This window comes from Homalodisca vitripennis, chromosome 2, assembly GCF_021130785.1.
Source record: "Homalodisca vitripennis isolate AUS2020 chromosome 2, UT_GWSS_2.1, whole genome shotgun sequence".
NCBI lineage: Eukaryota > Metazoa > Arthropoda > Insecta > Hemiptera > Cicadellidae > Homalodisca > Homalodisca vitripennis.
Window position 1 is genome coordinate 4,522,641 of NC_060208.1, and position 5,974 is coordinate 4,528,614.

At 33.2% G+C, this 5,974-nt stretch overlaps 1 long non-coding RNA gene across 1 annotated transcript; it reads left to right on the plus strand.

Annotated features, from left to right (window-relative positions):
- The first annotated feature begins 3,108 nt into the window (after positions 1–3,108).
- LOC124356105 lies at positions 3,109–4,642 on the plus strand. Its single transcript, XR_006921802.1, has 2 exons — positions 3,109–3,228; positions 4,146–4,642. It is a non-coding gene; the product is annotated as an uncharacterized LOC124356105 (long non-coding RNA).
- Positions 4,643–5,974: the final 1,332 nt, after the last annotated feature.

Genomic DNA, 5,974 nt, shown 5'->3' on the forward strand with positions numbered 1-5,974 from the left:
TATTATCAGTGGTAAGGGTGACCTCTTGAGTAATACACTTCAGTACCATTTCCCATTCATTGTGCATGCTCATTGCTCATTGCTCAGTAATCAAATATTAACATTGGTTTGACACTCTTGGTAAACTGTGCTCAGATACTTAGTTCCATCACTTACTTGATCGGTTTGAGCCAAAGTAGAAATGCGATTACGGGTATTATACATAGTTTGCTAGAAACTATATAAGGTATATTTAAAAATTCAATAGTAATACTGATAAAGTTTTGGAATTTTATTGTATTGTCACAAATTTATCGGTGTATGTATAGTTAAACAGCAATTATAATTATTTTTGATTAATATTATTCTTATTCGAATCAGATTTCCTTCAATGACATTAAACATTAAAGCTACACACTTACCATGGTTTTTATGAAATCCACAAACAAACATATCTTTGATTGGTTTTTAGGAGGATTTTCGAGGATGTTTCTATAAAAAAAGTTTGGTTTAGATTACGATGTGTTAACTGACATTTGAACTTCAGTTTGTATGAACCTTTTTCTTGCTATTCAAATTATAATTTCTTGCATATAGATAGCTTGCAGTTTGTTTTTTGTTAAATGAACTTCCCTACGTTTTTTAATTTCTCTCCTTTACCCTCCACAGTTTTCATTTTTCCATTTAATACGTCCAGCCAATGTATTGACTCTCATATGTGTGTGTTTGTGTGTTAGAGAGGTGGTGCAGCATGAAAGGCGCCAAGTTGAACGTGAGCGGCGACAAGGAGTTCGTCTGTGCGAGCTGTGGCAGAGCGTACAAGCACAACCGCAACCTGCAGGCTCACGTCAGATACGAGTGCGGCAAGGATCCACAGTTCCCCTGTCCACTCTGTCCTTACAGAGCGAAACTGCGCGGCACTCTGCGCACTCACATGGCACTCAAACATTAACTCCTCGTACACCGTAGTTACTGCTCCACACGTGTTGGCTCATTCTTCAGTAACAATGTATTTACAGTTATAAACATGTATGACAATGTTGTGAGATATCTTATATTAGCTTTCCGTACGGACGGTTTCTGTGGTTAGTTTTAATAAAATGAAAATTTACAATTTTATATTTTTCTTTATTAATGCAACTACCTACCTAACTACCCACTGTAGTGCCTTGATAATGTCCATTTTAAATGTACCATGTCACGAAATTGAATTTACATGTAGTGTGAAATGATGTTACTTTTATGTTAATAATTAATTACTGATGAAGTTTTTTGACTGTTTAAGAAATACCAACTTTCAATGCACATATTACTATTTTCATTGGAAGACGATGGTCTTCTCCTCATCGGTCATAACCAGTACTTCCAAGGATACTATTGCTATTGAATAATTATAAAATTCAATCATAGTTTTAAAGTATATAGTATTAAATTTGTTATTAGAGGCGAAAGTATCTCAGAAGTGTATATAAAAAACGCATTATCGCATATAATGTGAAATGAAATGATAAGTTTAATGTTTAATCTTAAAATACCAGAACAATTTGAATTAAAATTCAACATAATATTTTGTTGAAGAAATATTTGTGAAATATTGTAAAATTCTTTTATTTTGTCTACATTTACTTATTTGGATAAACTGGCGTTAAATATTCTAGTTGCTTTTAAATAGATGAAGAAAGTTATTAAAACAAATAATTATTGGATTGAAAATATATACAATGACTGTGTAAAATATGAACTATTCAAGTTGGTATATTCATTTTATAGGTAAGTAAATGTAAGAAATTATAATGATAACAGTATTGTTTATTTTGAAAATTTGATAAAACTAGTGTGTCACTGATGTATAAAAATTTATTTTTCATATAAAAATAGTATGAACTCCTACTATTATTTTTATAATATATATTCTCAGCTTTAATTGTACTGAAGTTATTTAGTTGTCAACAAAATACAGAGTTTATTTATAACGAGCTTGTAATAATTTAAAATCATCACATAGTTCCATGGAGTATACTTCCAACGTATATTTTAAGTGTAACCATATCCTAGACTGTGTAACTTATTGATACAACCAGTTGAGAATGGTTCAAGTGTATTTATAAATGTTTAAAACGGCTATCAAGCTCAATAGTTTTGAATATCAAACTAGACGCTTTTAGGCAAATAATGAAACTTGGTGTAAATAACCTAACTGTCGGATTACAGAGGCTCTAATGTTGGAGGACCACCGGTTCCCCTGCACGTCTTGTGGTCGTAGCTACAGTCAGAAGCGGAACTTGCTGGCACATGTCCGCTTGGAGTGCGGGAAGGAAGCACAGTTTCCTTGCCCTGTCTGTCCATACCGTGCCAAACGCAAGGGCCACCTGAAGAACCACGTTGCTATGAGGCATTACCAGGTGTTCAAGCAGACATTCAGTGTTGATAACAACATTGAAAGTGGTCCAAGAGACTTTTAACTCTATTAATGTTGTGTAACGATTCTAGTCAAAATAAATTATTGTTCACATATTGTTGTCCATTGATTGCCCGTGCGCATAATATATACTTTCGTAGATTGAAACATGAATTACATTTGAAGAAACATTATCTTTTGTGTAGGATGTGTTATAATACATATGTGTAGGCAAGTTTCAGAAGTAATAAAGGTACGTGTTGTATTTCGTGTCATAAACCATTCATGTATGATTTACATGCTTAACTAGCTGGGTGACAATTTAATCTAGCATAAAATACATTACTAGTATATACAATACTCGTGTGCACATGCAAACGATCCTAATATTACTAAATGGCCTTAAATTGAACTTAATATTTAAATATCGGGTGAATTCAGCATATTAGATTGCATATCTCAACATGTGGGTAAATATTAACGTGTTGTACAATATATATGTTATATATATATATATATATATATATATATATATATATTTCGTGTGTGTGTGTGTGTGTGTGTGTGTGTGTGATTTAGAAGATTTACTAATCAGCGGGATTGTGTCGGCAGGACCAGTGTTGGAATGTCCGAACTGCGGAAGGAGATACAAGAAGAAGGAAAGTTTGCAGGTTCACATTCGCGTGGACTGTAATAAGGAAAAGCGCTTTGTTTGCCCCTTCTGCCCGTATCGAACGGCTAGGAAGAACAATTTCAAGGTTCACATGGGCCTCAAGCACAGGCAGCAAGTTGCTGTGGGATTCGATACATATGGGATACCTCAAGTCTAACTCCGGGCGGCTAATGAAGTGGTAATACTGTGACACGTGAATTATATGGTTTTTCGGCGTGTATATGGCTTACTTTCGTATATGTGAACTACACATTTAATAGATCTACGATATACTTTTTACATAGATGAACCATCTTGTACTTAGATTAGTTATCTATATTTATTTAACGAAAATCCATTAAATTGTTCATTTGGTAATGGGTAACTTTAATTTGTCACTTTGTAATTATTTCTTTACTTTTCCCACCTTGATTTTATATACCTATAAAATACTAAGCAGCTAATGTAACTCAAAATTATGCACACATATTGTTCGTCATTAGCAGTGCTGTTATATTTAAATTCATTCATAAAGATACATTTGGAAATAAGATTTTAGTAAGCAGTTTATAATATCATTAATAAGTATATCAGTAACATTAATTTTTTCAGCAACGTTTCTTCTTCCAGATTATTTTCTAGTAATTGTACCTATTATATTGTGTAAATTACATATTTAAACATGGGTCAAATTATGTAAGAATGTGAAATATATAATATTTATTTTTTGTAAGTCTGCTGTTTTTAATTATAGTTGACAACGAATGCCTAATTTTGTAATTTTCCTATCTACAATTTCACCTCGTGTCGTATAAGCTTACCGCACTCAAATTTAAACTGCGGTGTCGCTTTAAAGTGTGTCGCAACAAAGCTACATGAAGCACAGTGGTGTAAATCTACTTTCTAATTTGTGCGATGTGTCCAATTTGTAAGACTGTCTGTCGTTAAAACTACTTATTTAGGTTTTAGTTTGGCATTTACCGTTTATTAAGGTGTAATTTCTGATAATATAATTATTATTTGTCTTATAATAAAGTTTTGATTAATGTACGAGTGTTCTGATTGGAAGTGTTAGATCGCAGTGCTAGAGTGTGCTCTAACTCTCTGTGTATGCAGGTGGACACCATTCGTCCCCTGACTCCGGACCTTTCGTCTGTCCCAACTGCGGTCGTTCGTATAAACACCAACGGAACCTGACGTCACACATCAACTTGGACTGCGGGAAAGAGGCGGCGTTCCCCTGCCCGCTGTGTCCCTTCCGCGGCAAGCGTCGCAACAAGCTCAAGCTTCACATGGCCATGAAACACAGTGGAGTCAATCCAATCCCAAGCTTAGACGATGTTTCCAACTTATTAAGTTTTGATATGTGATTAACTGTTGATTAAGCTTAACTATGTGTGATACCATTACAATACTGTGTGCAAGATCTTCAGGTGACTTTAATATAGTTGTACTTTAACAAATTAGCACGATATATTAGACATATTTTAATTTTAAACCAACTGTGTCAGGTCTATGATATATTTTAGTGTACTGTTTATACATAGGTTGTGATATACGCGTAAAACATGTTTTCTTCGAATAAATGAGATTTACGATCTCAATAGCAATTTTTTTGCCTTTATTATATAATATCCTATAAACACGAGATTGCAAGCTCTGTGTTATATATCGATAATAGCGATAGAGCTTGAAGACAATATTTATACAACATTCTTAAAATTCAGTAAATTGCTTGTCCATACCAAGCTTTAGCTCATATCCACCATTAATTTATCTGTTTGGCCAATAATATGTATGTCAAAGTTACCTTATTGGGTATTGTTACCCAACTTCTATTCTTCCTAGTCATTTTGAACTAGTGTATTTTCTATCGACTTATTGGCAAAGTAATAAAATTGAACGTACGTTTTATGTTTTAGTTATGAGTCATTTTTAATGATGATAAATGTAAGAATGTGAAAATTTGATACTAAATTTAACCGTTTAGTGGCAGAATATACTATCCTAATGTAACATTAACAAAATGAACTCTCTTATCCCAAATGGGGTTTAATTTAATCGTCATTAAAAATTTTTGTCACCGAACGCTACTTATATTTAACGACTTTAAGCAATTCAAACTTCACTGGAATTGCTTCACAAAAGAGTTTTGTAAATTATCAAACCAAACAAATTATGCGCATAAAATGAATCGTGTGCTGATTTTATTTTGTCTATAGTTTAGATAAATAATTAATATTTCTGGTACCATGTATTAACCTTTGTAAGTAATTAATGCTGGAGTCTACAGTACATAGGTGTTTAAGTTTCTGAAGTAAGGGAGAAGCAAGTTTATATTTTCAAAAACATTTAGTTATTATGCAATGTACTTAATTCATAGTGTTTGAGATCATGATTTTTAAATATCAATTACAAGTATTAATAACTAATTTAATCCTCAGTACTAAATGTCATTTTATTGAATGTGGGTATTCATCAGTAAAAATTGAAACCCCCTATCGTTTGGGAACTAATTAAGTTTTAATTTCAGAAACAACGGTTTTAACGGAATACGGAAACAGGTATGTCTGTGGGGAATGCAACCGCACTTACAAACACAAGGGTAATCTGACTCAACACCAGCGGTACGAGTGTAACAAACTGCCACAGTTTGCTTGTGAACACTGCAGCTACCGATGTAAAATCAAGCGCTCACTCAAGCGACATGTGCTAACCGTGCATGGGCCGAGCTGGTTGAGTACTATCCAATAAGGGTAAGTTCGTTTGATTAATTTCTCTAGTTAGTGATTTCTGAGAGGTTGTTAAAAGTATGACGAGTCTTTACCATCCAATTATTACTGTAAGACAAACTATCATGATTCAGGACCACTAATAATCATAAAATAAAGCCATACAAATCTAAATTCTTAATTATAATATAGCTATCTTGTAGCAAAATAGGC